Here is a 13,999-nt window from a genome sequence, read left to right on the forward strand (position 1 = left end):
CAACTAAACTTGTTCGTAAAACATAATAATACATGTATTATCATTGCAAATAAAACACCAAGCATATAAATGTAGTGGAATACAAATAGCATAGCCTTTCAAGTGGAATATCAAGAACAAAGCATTGTACTCAACCATGATGAGTGATATGATGCTTCCCAATCATGTACAACATTAAAGAAAGTTGCTTTAATTACCTCTATACCAACATGCAAAGAAAAGCTCCAACACATAGATGTATGTCATAGTGGTTACTGAAAAGCAATCAAGTATTGTGAGGTACCTGAGTATAGATATTGACAAAGCTCTTTGGTTGAAGGATGTTCTATGACTGTTTACTATAGCAAAGCACTTAAACAAAGACTTAGCAAGCGACATACTAAATAAGAAGCTAGTCAGTAAAGGATGCACTAAATAAAAACTAGCTTAACATATGTGAAGCATCATTGGCTTTTATTTTGCAAAAGCCGCATGAAACCACAATTGTTGAAGCGATAAACTCTTGTTTTCACTAATGACCTGATAGAAAGCAAAAATTGCTTTCACATGGTAGATAACCTTTTGTCCAAGTGATTTTCTTAATCAACTTTCTCGTCTGTTGAACATATATGATTATCACTGCAACAGCATGTAGATTGGGTTGCCTTACTCTTAATGACTCTTAACAGCATGTATATGATTATCATGTAGACTCTACTTAGCATCGATTAGATAAATCTTCATTTCTAAAGATTGACTATGCTTGCAACAATGATCCTACACTCTTGGTTTTTATGGATATGACCAGTGGGCATTGGATCTCCTCTTCATCTAAATGTTTGTGGAGTCATATAGCTAAAGAAGTTTGCTTTATGTGATTGAGTCTCGTATTGCTCCATGTGGGTGTTAGATATCAATGCTCCACTCTCCTGTAACTATGCGAGAACCAGCTAACTCTACTTGTAAGCCTTCCATATGAGGAGAAGGCATTTGAGTAGCTCGGTTATCTGGTAGGTCTTGGTTTGGACACCAGATGGGGGCCATGTGTGGCCTGATGGCTAGACGGCTTCAGATAGAGTTGGCACACCACCAACTAGGCTACATGCAAGTGTGGGAAGGCATCCCTTGATTGACCACACTGAGGATAGATGGAGCATTTCCCAAGGCAGCCCACTCTCGGGTTAGGGGGGCCATTTGAAGCCTTAGATGATCCTGGATGGCTCTGGGCCGAACGGCAACCATAGGTTAGATGCTCTGTTTTGCACACCAGTTCTATTGTATGGTCGGTGGCCTCCGACCCCCAGTCGACCATTTTGGGTGGACTGGGTCGGTCACCCAATTGAGCCTAACTGACTATGACTAGTGGCTATATAAGAGCAAGCCCATGAAGCCCATTTCATCACTAGCTATAGTAACCTTGATTCCTTAGCATCTAGCCTCCGTCTTCTACTATTTCCAGCATGCCATCGAAGCTTCTTTCATAGGAGCACACGGTTGGGAGGCAGCACCATATATTGGCAGAACCACAACGGAAACGGCCATTCCCGAAGTGGGTAAAGCAGCTTTTGGATGGCAGAGAACCTCCAACCATTGAGGAGGAACCATCCGAACACTGCCGGTCCAAGAGATTAGAGGAGCAAATAAGGGCGTAGGAACACTTGGTCAACTATGCTTTGATGACAGAAGTGATCCGTGTTGATGAACCTAAGTGTCTTGAAGAGGCACAAGGCGATGATAGGTGGATGGAGGCTATGCAGTCGAAGTATGGCTCCATAATGAAGAACAACACTTGGGACCTTGTGGATCAACCACCAAAATGCAAGGTAATCGGAACCAAGTGGGTGTATAAGACCAAGTACAAGTCCGACGGCACATTGTGGATAAGTACAAGGCTTGGCTCATGGCAAAAGGATTTGCACAAGTACATGGTTTTGATTATCAAGATACTTTTGCTCCTATAGCTCGACTAACCACAATTCGCAATGTTTTGGCTTTAGCTACCCAGGGAAGTTGGCCCGTGTTTTAGATGGATGTGAAATCCACCTTTCTGAATGGAGATCTCAAGGAGGAGGTATACGTGGAACAACCACCAGGTTTTGAGATCCCCGGTTCAGAAGGTAAAGTCTGCAAATTGAAGAAGGCACTTTAGGGCTGAAACAGGCCCCACAAGCGTGGTACCAATGAATTGATGCCTACTTTTTGCAAAACAGGTTCAGGAGGAGCCCATCTGATGCAAATTTGTATATCTCTAGAGAAGGAGGCAGGTGTATGATCGTGGTCCTTTATGTGGACAACCTTGTCATAATAGGGAACCATGAAGAGAAGATCTCGCAGACGAAGAGTTTGCTAGGAAGAGAGTTTGAAATGATAGACCTCAGATTGATGCATTTTTGTTTGGGGATTGAAGTTTGGCAGGAGCCGAAATAGATCTTCATTTGATAGCTAAATTATGCTGGAGAGATACTGAAGGCATTTCATCTCACATCTAAAGTATGCTAGAGAGATACTGAAGGCATTTGGCATGGCTGAGTGTTGGCACTCCTATGGAGGTTGATGTGAAAGGGCAACATCTTGACTAGATTCTATGACTCGGATTGATGAGTAGGAGATGTGGACAGCAGGAGATCAGTGACAAGTTACTGTTTCTCACTTGGATCTGGAGCTGTGTCATGGGACAGTAAGAAGCAACCCACAGTTGCTCTTTCCTCTACCAAGGCTGAGTATAAATCAGCATGTTTTACTTCTTGTGAGGTAGTGTGGTTGAGGAGGATTTTAGTGGACATGGGTGTAGTGTAGAACAAGCCTACACAGTTATCATGTGACAATCAGAGTTGCATGGCAATTGCAAAGAACCCTGTGTTCCACGCTCGCACAAAACACATTGAGGTTCAATATCACTTTGTACACAAGCTCATCATGGATGGAGAGGTCGACTTGGTGTACTGTCCGACTACAGAGAATGCTGTGGACATCTTCACGAAGGCTCTTGGAAGAGACTTGTTGGAGACGCATCTTCATCGACTTGGCATTGGGCCGAAAAAGTAAGTTCACTTGCGAGTGGACATTGAGGGGGGGTGTTAGATATCAATGCTCCACTCTCGTGTAACTACATGGGAACCAGCTAACTCTACTTGTAAGCCCCCCATATGAGGAGAAGGCATTTGAGTAGCTCGGTTATCTGATAGGTCCTGGTTTGGACACTAGATGGGGGCCATGTGTGGCCTGATGGATGGACGGCTTCAGATAGAGTTGGCACACTGCCAACTAGGCTACATGCAAGTGCCAGAAGACATCCCATGACTGACCGCACTGAGGGTAGACGGAGCATTTTCTGGGGTAGCCCACTCTCGGGTTGCAGGGCCCATTTGGAGCCCCAGATCCCGTTGCTTTATTTTGCACCACGGTTCTATCATGTGGTTGGTGGCCCCGACCCCCAGTCGGTCGTTTTGGGCGGCCACCCAATTGGGTCTAACTGACTACGAGTGGTGGCTATATAAGAGCAAGCCCATGAAGCCCATTTCATCACTAGCTACAACAACCCTAATTCCTTAGCATCCAGCCTCTGTCCTCTACTATTTCCAACATGCCATTGAAGCTCCTCACACGGGAGCACACGGTTGGGAGGGAGCACCATTTATTGTATCAGTTTTACAGTAATCAAATTTTTTATCCTCCATACTATCTACTTTTCTCTCTTGCATATAAGATCCTGTTATCGGTTGAGCATAGACGTTGTATTGTTTTCTTACAATAAGATCATATATTTACACGAAATCTTGAGACAGGATGAGGAGAGTGGCAAGGGTGCGCATATAGCTTCACACTTTGAGCAAGACTATAGTCTCCTAGATGTGCCAAATGATGACGAGGGTATGGTGGACATGATGGATTCTATTCTTAGGGGCAATACATCACATGTACATGTGATGTCAGAGTCTGAGGTCAATATGCGAGATTTCTAATCAACACAGTTGTACGAGGGTGCTAGGATGTCTAAACTATGGACTTATCAGCTTGAATCTGCAAGCAAAGTATGGGTGGTCGGATACAAGTGTCTCGGCCTTAATTAATTTGACTCATTATTTGGATATTGTTTGTTTTGAGAATCATCATGTATGTTTGAGATTCATCATTATTTGAAGCCTATGTATGTTTGAATTGTGACTCTCTTTTATCCTTCTCTCTTTTATCCTCTCTTTTCGTCTCTTTTCGTCTCTTTTCTCCTCTCTTTTTCTCTCTTATCTCCTCTCTTTTTCTCTCTTTTTTCTCCTCCGTTTTCCTCTATTTTCCTCTCTTTTCTCCTCTCTTTCCTTCTTTTTTTTTTCTCTCTTTTATCCTTACTTTTTCTCTTTTCTCTCTTTTTCCCTCTTATCTCCTCTCTTTTACTGTCTTTTTCTCCTCTCTTTTCTTCTTTTTCTCTCCTTTTTCTCCTCTCTTTTCCTCTCTTTTCTTCTCTCTTTCCTTCTCTATTTTTCCCCACGTGAGGCTTCAATAGCCTACCATTGAGCAAACAGATACAGACTTCTGTCTCTTTTCACTCTCTCTTTTTCTCTCTTATTTCCTCTCTTTTTCTGTCTTTTTTCTCCTCTCTTTTCTCCTTTTTGTCCTCTCTTTTTCTCTCTTTTTTCTCCTCTCTTTTCCTCTCTTTCCTTCTCTCTTTCCTTCTCTCTTTTTCCCCATGTGAAGCTTTAATAGCCTACCATTGAGCAAACAGATATAGACTACTATCACTTTAATTCAAAAAATGCAGGAGTTTGTAAATCTTTGTTCAATGTCAAGTTGTAGGATTCTAAGCTTGCTCAATGTCTTACAGGTATTCCAAGCTATAGGACTAGTGACATGACTTCTTTGTTGCTTTAAAAGAGGAAAAAAGAGAAAGAAAAGGGCAAAAGAGAGGTGAGAATCATCAAGTATATTTGAGAATCATCGTCATTCAAAGCCTATGTATGTTTGAATTGTGATAGGTTGCTCCAGAAGATGTTGCCTGCACCAAATACTATGCCTGCATCAAGAGATGAAGCGAAGAAGATGCTAACAATGGTGGGTATGGATTATGATATCATCCATCCTTGCCATAATGACTGTATTCTCTTTCGTCTTGTGAGCATGGAGATTTGGCTAGTTTCCGAAGTGTGGGGAATAATGATATAGAGATGACTTGCAGGGTCAGCAAATATGGGTAAAGGTCTTGAGACACATTCCCATCATTACAAGAATATAGCACATGTTCTGATGCAAATCCATAGTGGAGTTGATGACTTGGCATGCATCTCATCGATCCACTGATGACACATTGAGGATCCCTCATAGATTATGCAGCTTAGAAGCACATAGAAAATCAGTGGCCGGACTTTGCGAGGGAGCCATGCAACTTACATTTTGGGCTCGCCATGGACGGCATGAATCTTTTCGGCTTACGCTCGACATCTTGGTCGACATGGCCCATAGTCTTGGTGAATTACAATATCCCACCATGGCTAACAATAAAGAAGGGACACCTCATGCTTGCACTACTTGTGCCAGGGAAGTACAAGGCCAAAAATATGGACGTGTAGATGGGACCTTTGATAGAGGAGTTACAAATCTTATAGAGACGAGTCTGGGTCTTTGATATTTCCAAAGCTCCTAGACATACCAACAATGATATTTTGGTCAGGGGTATCTTGATGTGGACCATGCATGACTACCAAGGATATGGAGAGTGCACAAGTACCTGGTTGTGTCTTTACATGTATAATATAGGATTATGCTTTTATGACTCTCTTTCGCACGCATGTCTTATACTAATACATTCACGCATGCGTGTAGGACTTGTTACAAGTGGGTACAATGCTTGTCCTATTTGTGAACTGGGTTTGAAATCTCTTGCATGATACTCTAAACATATGAGGAAAAATGTTAATGGAGGTCATGCTCGATACCTTCCACTGGACCATCTCACGTGTGGAGTTCAACTTGATCCACCACCACTATATTTGAAGGCAAGTGACTCGATTCAAGCTTGGAGGGTGAATGGAAAGGAACCTCCTCATGGTATGAAGAGGCTATCGATCTTTCACGAGCTTCCTTATTGGGGTCAATTCCAAATCAATCATCTCTTAGATCCCATGCATATCTTCAAGAATGTGGGGGATACTATTTGGGCACACTTGGTTGGTTCCAAAGACTCGAGAGGATTACGAGAAGACTTGCATGCTATGAATAGGATATCTCGTTTGTGGCCCCAAGTGTGTGCTTCGGGAAAAGTTATCCTCCAAAAGCAACATGGATCCTCTCTACAAGAGATGAGGTAGCAACAGTCAAGGCAGACATTGCCTCTTTTCAAACACCCACAGGGTAGTACATGCATTGCTTGAAAGGAGCATTTTCAAAATACAATAAGCTTAGTGGGCTCAAGTCCCATGATTGGCACAAGGTCTTACAGGTATTCTAAGCTGTAGGATTAGTGTATCGATAATCGTGATGCATTAGTGTAATTATGATTATGTTATATCATTGGCATGACTTCTTTGTTGCTTTGATAGTGCATCCTCCCAATTACAATAAAAGAGTGCTTACAAGAAGATTTTAGAAATGCTATATTTAAGATCAGTGGTATTGTGAGGTAGGCTTACTATCAGATCGCATTGATTGCATTTTCTTTAATTTAAGCTGAATAATTTGTAGATTGATTATGAATGTATCTTACATGGGCATGTGAAATAGGTGGATATCTCAAAAGAGATCTCCATATCAAGCATCGACAAGGCTAGGGTGGAATCCATTGATGCCGTATGCTTGCTTGAGAAGCACTTTCCCTAGAGCATTATGACAACTCAAGTGCACTTGCTTGTGCACATAGTTGATGAGGTGGCCATTGCAGGTACCGTTCATAGTCAGTGGATGTTTTTTCTCGAGCAGTGTATAAAAACTTTGGAGGGATTTCTAAGACAAAGAGCAAGACTAGAAGCAAGCATGGCAGGGGGATGGCTTGTGCAAGAGTCATTAGTATATATCATGGAGTTTCTTGTATCCATAGATCTCGATATGCTGGAAGCTTGGCATAACAAGGATGATGATCCCATTGTTGGAGAGGTTCCCCAAGGAAAAGGGATTAAAAGAAAGATGAGCAAAGAGAAAATGGAGAAATTCAATAAGTTTTGTATCCTCAATGGCAAGGAGATGCCGAAGTGGATTGAGAGATATGAAGCGATGAAAGCAGAAAGAATAAATGCAAGGACGAGATTTAGAGTAAGGTACAGGCGATCACAACCATATCCACGGGATCTCGCCCTTCTCCCCACTCACATGTCACTTGATTGGCTACAACTGGCTCTATGTAAAGCCAAACGCGATAGAGAGACAATAAAGAAGTGCAAGCGAGAGTTATCATCTGGATGTATGATAGTGAGAGTTATCATCTATGTATGATAGCGAGTTATCATCTCAATGTATGATGCATGTATGTTGGATTATTATGGAACCATGTGTGAAATCTATGAAATTGATTTCAGACAATTTAGTATTTTCATTCTTGATGTAAAATGGTTTAGAACTATTTACAACGATCCCCATGGGATAGTGAGAAAAGATAGTAGCAATTTCTTTGCAATAGACTTCACCAAACTTTGGAGTGATGAAAGTGATACTTTTGTTCTTCCCGAGCATTGTGAGCAGGTGCATACTAATGATCTAATTAATCGAAGCTGGTCATTTTTAAAGATCCATTAATACATGTACTTAAGCATAATTTCATATATATAATTGATGGCATTTGGCACCCATCTTCAATATAGGTGGTTTTTCATCTGGATCATTCTGATCCAAGATGGTGGTACGTGATCCAAGTTGCACCATGAAGTAAGCAAATTTTTGAAGATAGAGATGTGGATCTAGAGATGCCACTGCCAATGTGGATCTAATTGATCTAGATGGATCTAGCGAAGAAGATGAAGATCACAATATGAGCCAAGAGGAAGATGCACATAATGACATCGTATGGGAGGAAGATGGAGATCACGATATTGAGGAAGAAGATGACGATCATCAAGAATCACCACACTTTATTGAAGAAGATGATCAAGTCTTAGGTGAATGTATGATGCTAGAGTATGATGATGATCTAGGAGATCAATTCAGTATAGAGTTAGAGATAGACTTGTTTGGTGCATTAGACTTGGCTCAGGATGAAGCCATTGATGTAAATCCTCTTCATTGAATTTTTTTCATCTCAAACTTGAACATATATGAATATATGAGCTTCAAAGGCTTGATGTACATGCTCTTGTACTTTTTTCTCTCAAAGTTCTCTCAAAGGATCAAACATATGTGAAAAGGAAAAAAAAATTGTCATTGGGAAAAACTATCTTTTAAAGTCGGTATGGGAAAAAACATTCTCTATAAAACATCGCTATAGGAAACAGTCTCAGTGTTGCTATATAGCGACCATTCACAAGTCTAATAAGTGTCACTATATAGCGACCATTTACAAGTCTAATAAAAGTTGCTATATATAGCGACACTCCTTAAACATTGCTATATAGCGACACTTGCCTAAAGTTGCTATATAGCGACACTTGACGAATCCCGCTTTGGTTACAGATGATTAGCGCCCTGCGCACGCTAAATGTGGGTGCTTAAGCATCGCAATAGCACCCATGTGTAGTAGTGACATATATTAAGCTAGTCTTTATTTAGTGCATCCTTTACTAACCAGCTTCTTATTTAGTTCATCGCTTGCTGAGTCTTTGTGTAAGTGCTTTGCTACTCAACATTCATATAAGAACGTCCTTCGATGAAAGAGCTATTTCAATATCAATACTCAGGTGCCTCACAAAACTTGATTGTTTTTCAGCAATCACTATGACATACATCTATGTGGTGGAGCTTTTCTTTGCCTATTGGTATAGAGATAAAGCAACTTTCTTTAATGTTGTACATGATTGGGAACCGTGAGATCATCATAGTTTAGCACAATGCTTTGTTCTTGATATTCCACTTGAAAGGATATGATTCCACTACATTCATATGCTTGGTGTTTTATTCGCAATGATAATACATGTATTATTATGTTTTGTTAACAAGTTTAGCTAAAATATATTTAAAGTTTTTTTCACAAAAAGAAAAGGAGAAAAGTTTCTTTTTTGTAGACATTATCTTTTAAAATGTAGTGCAATAACACACTTTTAATAGTTAACCAGTTATATATTTAGATATCAAAAAACTCGTAAAAAATATATGACAATAATTGGAAATATCTATGTGCCGGTGGGGAGTCCACTTACATCAACTTGTAACCACTTGCATATGGGTATAAAATACCCTTGACCCATATGCCAGTGGGTGATATGCATATGCCGATCGGTAACCACTTGCACATGAAAAATGTTATATTATAGTTAACATCTACTTATAAGTTATAAGAAAATACTTGGCTTTTACTGGTTGTGGCTTGCATTTGCCAGCTGCTGATAACAACTTGATGAAAGTCTAGCAAGTTGTGTAGCTCACAATTGCCAGCTCGTATCAACTGCACATTATACGTTAGAGATCATTTTGCAGACTAAGTTTGCTTGTAAGAGTAATGAGAGAAAACTAGTCCTACATTATCTCAAAACAATTAGTCGATATTATGTAGGTATGAAATGGATGTCTAGACTTACAGTAGATATTTTCCAACCTAAGTAGTATCCTTGACTTCGTAGTTTCAAACAAAATTTTGTTAAGTGCAAATGTAGATATTGCTGGCTACTACACTAGTGTGTGTGAAATGCCGACATTCACATATAGAGCATGACGATGCGAATGATCATAGTGTAGATAGATGCTTACTTAAGAAAGAGTGGGACATGGGAAAAGGAAACTTGCCATCCCACGCCTATTTCTATAGGCAGATTACCACATCTATAACCATCCATTTATGTCAGGAGGGGGCAAGATGATTGGATGGTTTCTCTCTCCTGAGGTCTAGCAAACTTACATTTGTTATCGATGACATGTTAGTGACATTGTCTTGAGTTGTAGAAAACATATTAATAATTGAGATGTTTTTTTTCTTTTACATGTACAACAACAATGGCGGACAGAGAAGTTAGGGTAGGCCAATGTTAACCACCAAACCAATCTCAAGGAGAAGGCCAAAGGGTTTCAAAACCGTAAGATTTTGTTGCAATGCTAGGGCGGCAAAAGTGGAAGTGTAACTTTTGCAACCAAGTCTTTATAGGATCGGCCATGAGGATAAGAAAACATCTGACTGGTGATGAAAATAAACTGATCATAAGAAAATGTGATGGACCAAATGTCAAATCAGTTGCTGGCATCCTACAAGGCATTAATAATGCCTCAAGTTGCATCACTTGTGTACCATTTAAATATGTAAATGAGTGACATTTACTGCATGCAACTATTGTAATGAAGTTTGAGAATGATTTTCATCATGGATGTTCTCAATCAATCAATTTCTAGTTCCTTGCGTATTTATTTGAGTCTTGTTGTTGTAGATTGAACTAATGCATTTAGATTCTTCGAACAAATGTCTTGAAGAATGAAGATTGAAAAGTAGACGGTGAGAGAGAGAAACTCGCAAGCCACTACGTGCATGTAAGCAATGCTATCTACTACACTAGTGTGTGTGAAATACCAACTTTCATATACAGAGCATGATGTTACGAATGATCATAGTGCCTATAGATGCTTACTTGAGCAGGAGTGAGATGTGGGAAAAGGCAATATGCCATCCCACGCCTAGGTCCCTAGGTAGATTACCATGTCTATAACCATCCAATTATGTCAGGAGGGGGCAAGAGGATTGGATGGTTGCTCTCTTGAGGTCTAGCACACTTACTAAACGTTGGCAGAATAAGAATGACAAAAATGATTTCTCCATGCAACACATATTCGAGAATTAAAAGTTTAAGATCAAAGAAATGTTTTTATACATGACAATTTATAATTTCATATTATTGATCCATTGAAACATGCATATAGAGTTCGTGAGCATGGCTCCAGAGAAATGAGGCCGAAACCCTGTAAAAGCCCGAGACTATGTTATGCTCATAACTACCACAAAGTGGAGATGTAACATCTACCATGAAGAGTACACAGGTTCAAGAACTCGCAAGCGCAAACATTTCTTAGGTGATCCTCAAAGACAAATTGGAAAGTGTAAGGGGCTAGGAGTGGAAAGGGTGATTGCCGTCTTGGGTGGTCAGACAATCAGCACTTCAGAAACGACTATGGATGAAATAGTTGCACATCACCAGTCTCAACTTATAATTAAAGAAAGAACCATGGGTCTTGAAACCCTGGGCGACGAGCAATCAGCGACTATGGAAAGTTGTTCACAAAGTGCAACTGCTCATAGTAGTGGTGCTCGATCCCTTGCACAATCGGCAAGCTACTCGAATGTGCAAATGGAAAGAGGACAATGCAATAATGGGCCTCGTTCGAATGCCCATGCACATGTGCTGCAACAATCTCTCGAAGCTTCCTTCAAAGCACAACATATTGAGAAAGCGCAACAAGATGTGTTTGAAGCTATATGTCACATGGGATATCCGTTGAGCATGGTGCAAAGCCCACATTGGAAAAAGCCATGGCCTCTATCACTAAAGCTGGCCCGAGCTTTACAATGCCTAGTTACAATGCTATTTGTGATAGCATGTTGGATGCTTACTACAGTAGGATGAAAGAGGAGATGCAACAAGTGGTTTATGATGGCATTGAGAAGACTGCTTGCACCATCGTATCAGATGGATGGAAGAACGTTAGCAAGCGACCTTTGATTAACATCATGGTTGTGACGTTCAAAGGGGAGGCTTCCGACAATCAATTGATCCAAGAGGTGAGGCTAAGATGGGAGAATTCATTGCAAAGCAGTTAAGCAGATGCATTGAAGAAATTGGTCCTATCAATATTATTCAGTTGATCATTGATAATGCCAAGAATTATCGAAGGGCTGGGAAACTTATAAATTGCAGATATCGACATATTTAGGCATCGCCATGCTCATGCCACTGCCTAGATTTAGTCTTGGAGGATTGGTACAAAACACCTGAGACAAGCTTCTTCAAAGTTGTTGTGGATGAGGCACAAAAGGTCGTGTTGTACTTTCTTAACCATGAGTGACTTCTAGGCATATTAAGGACTAACCAACCTGAAAGTCACCCACTAGAGCTTCTAAAGCCAAGTGAAACGTGCTTTGGCACAAACTATATAATGATGGAGTGGTTGTTAAAGTAGCAAGCCCTTGTAACGGAGACTATTCAGCATCGAAGTGGCAGAGTGGATAGCTGAGACATGCTCAAATAAGTCTTGTACTGAATTTGGAGACCTAAAGGCATTGGTTAATAACTCAGGGCTTTGGAGGAGGGTATCTGATGCAATGGAAGCTATGAAGCCAATTTGGTTTGCAATCCATAGATTGGACGTGAAAGGGCCAAGTATGGGAAGTGCATATATGGCATGGTGGACTGTTGAAAGGGATGTTTTGAAGGAAGATGCGAGGCCCAACAAAGGTGGGTATAGTATTACAAGACGAACTATGTTGCAAAAGATGGTGTGAGCTCACAACTCTCTACACTATGCCGCCCATATATTATACCCACAATGGTGGGAATATTGCATAGAAATTGATGTTCAGATAATGCAGTCGTGGCATGATCTTCTTAGACATTTCTTTGAGGATAGGATAGAGTATGCCTTTGTTGTTAGAGAACTGTCAACTTTTCGAAATAGAGAAGGATTGTTTGCTTATTCAAGAATCAAAGAACTAGCAAAAGACATGCCAGCATGGAGATGGTGGGAAGAACGGCATCCATGCCTCATTTGCAAGCCTTGGCCATGAAAGTGTTGTCACAACCTTGCAGCAACTCCTCTAGTAAGTGCAATTGGAGTAACTATAATTTTGTGTATTTTGTCACAAGAAACTGCTTGACATCAAAAAGATCGGAAAAGCTAGTTTACCTCTATGCGAACGGTAGAGTTTTGGATGATGTGGAAGGGATATCCAGCGATGGTGATATGCCAAAGTGGGTACATACTGATCTTCTAGGTCCCTTCCATGATGCCCCTATACTGTGACTCACCCTGAGCCGAATTCTAGTGACTCAGAAGAGGAGATTTTAGTTTGATGGTTGGTTATAATTGGAACATGTTGCAATTGCAATTTTTTTTACATGTGATCCTTCTGAAATGCTATTTATTTAAAATGCAATTATATTAAAATGCCACTTAAAATGTAATTCTTTCACGTTGTAAAGCTTTTCAAAAGCAATTTATTTTATATGCAATTAAATTGATATGCGAAAAATGGTTTTGATGGTGGATGGAGCGATGGAAGACTAGCTCTTGTTGAAATTATAAATCTTTCCAAGCACACTTTGTAGAGGGAGCATAAACCCCATCAAAGTGTTTGTGAAAGATTTATAATTTCAATGATGGCTAATCTATGATAATTTTCTGGTGCAAACCTTTTAAAATACAATTCTTTCACCGAACACAATGATTTACAGTAATCCAAATATGCCAATTTTTAAACATGCAATTTTTCACATCAACAAACATAATAACGGATTGTTATCATATTATTGTACATGGTATTGAGTTTGATCATAGTTTACATTTAGTCTCAGTCACTTGGTGAACTGTATACATGTGCTTAGTTTCCAGATTTTATAGTTACAGACTAAGTGGCCAAAAAATTATCCTAAGAAGCTCATTTTACAAAAATTGTGAGCATCTAAAAATTGCAGGTGCATGTGAGGTCCATATCATGTTGCTAATTTTGCAGACCACATGAACAATTGCATCACATGCAATTGTGCAACAAAACGATGAATAGTCTGCACAGGAACACCATCAACACCAAGGTGGACAAGATGGAGAGAAGAATGATCATCATGGCAGGCAAATTTGCAGAGTTCTGAAGAAAACAATTAAGTATTAATTGTGTGTACCATCACCCCTATGCATAAATGCAACCATCATGGGTTGCAAGATTTGGATGCAAGTGTCACCATAATAATTATGCTCATGCCACAAT

Source organism: Dipteris shenzhenensis, chromosome 15, assembly GCF_047967505.1.
Source record: "Dipteris shenzhenensis isolate YYH24624 ecotype China chromosome 15, Dip_SZ_1.0, whole genome shotgun sequence".
Taxonomy (NCBI): domain Eukaryota; kingdom Viridiplantae; phylum Streptophyta; class Polypodiopsida; order Gleicheniales; family Dipteridaceae; genus Dipteris; species Dipteris shenzhenensis.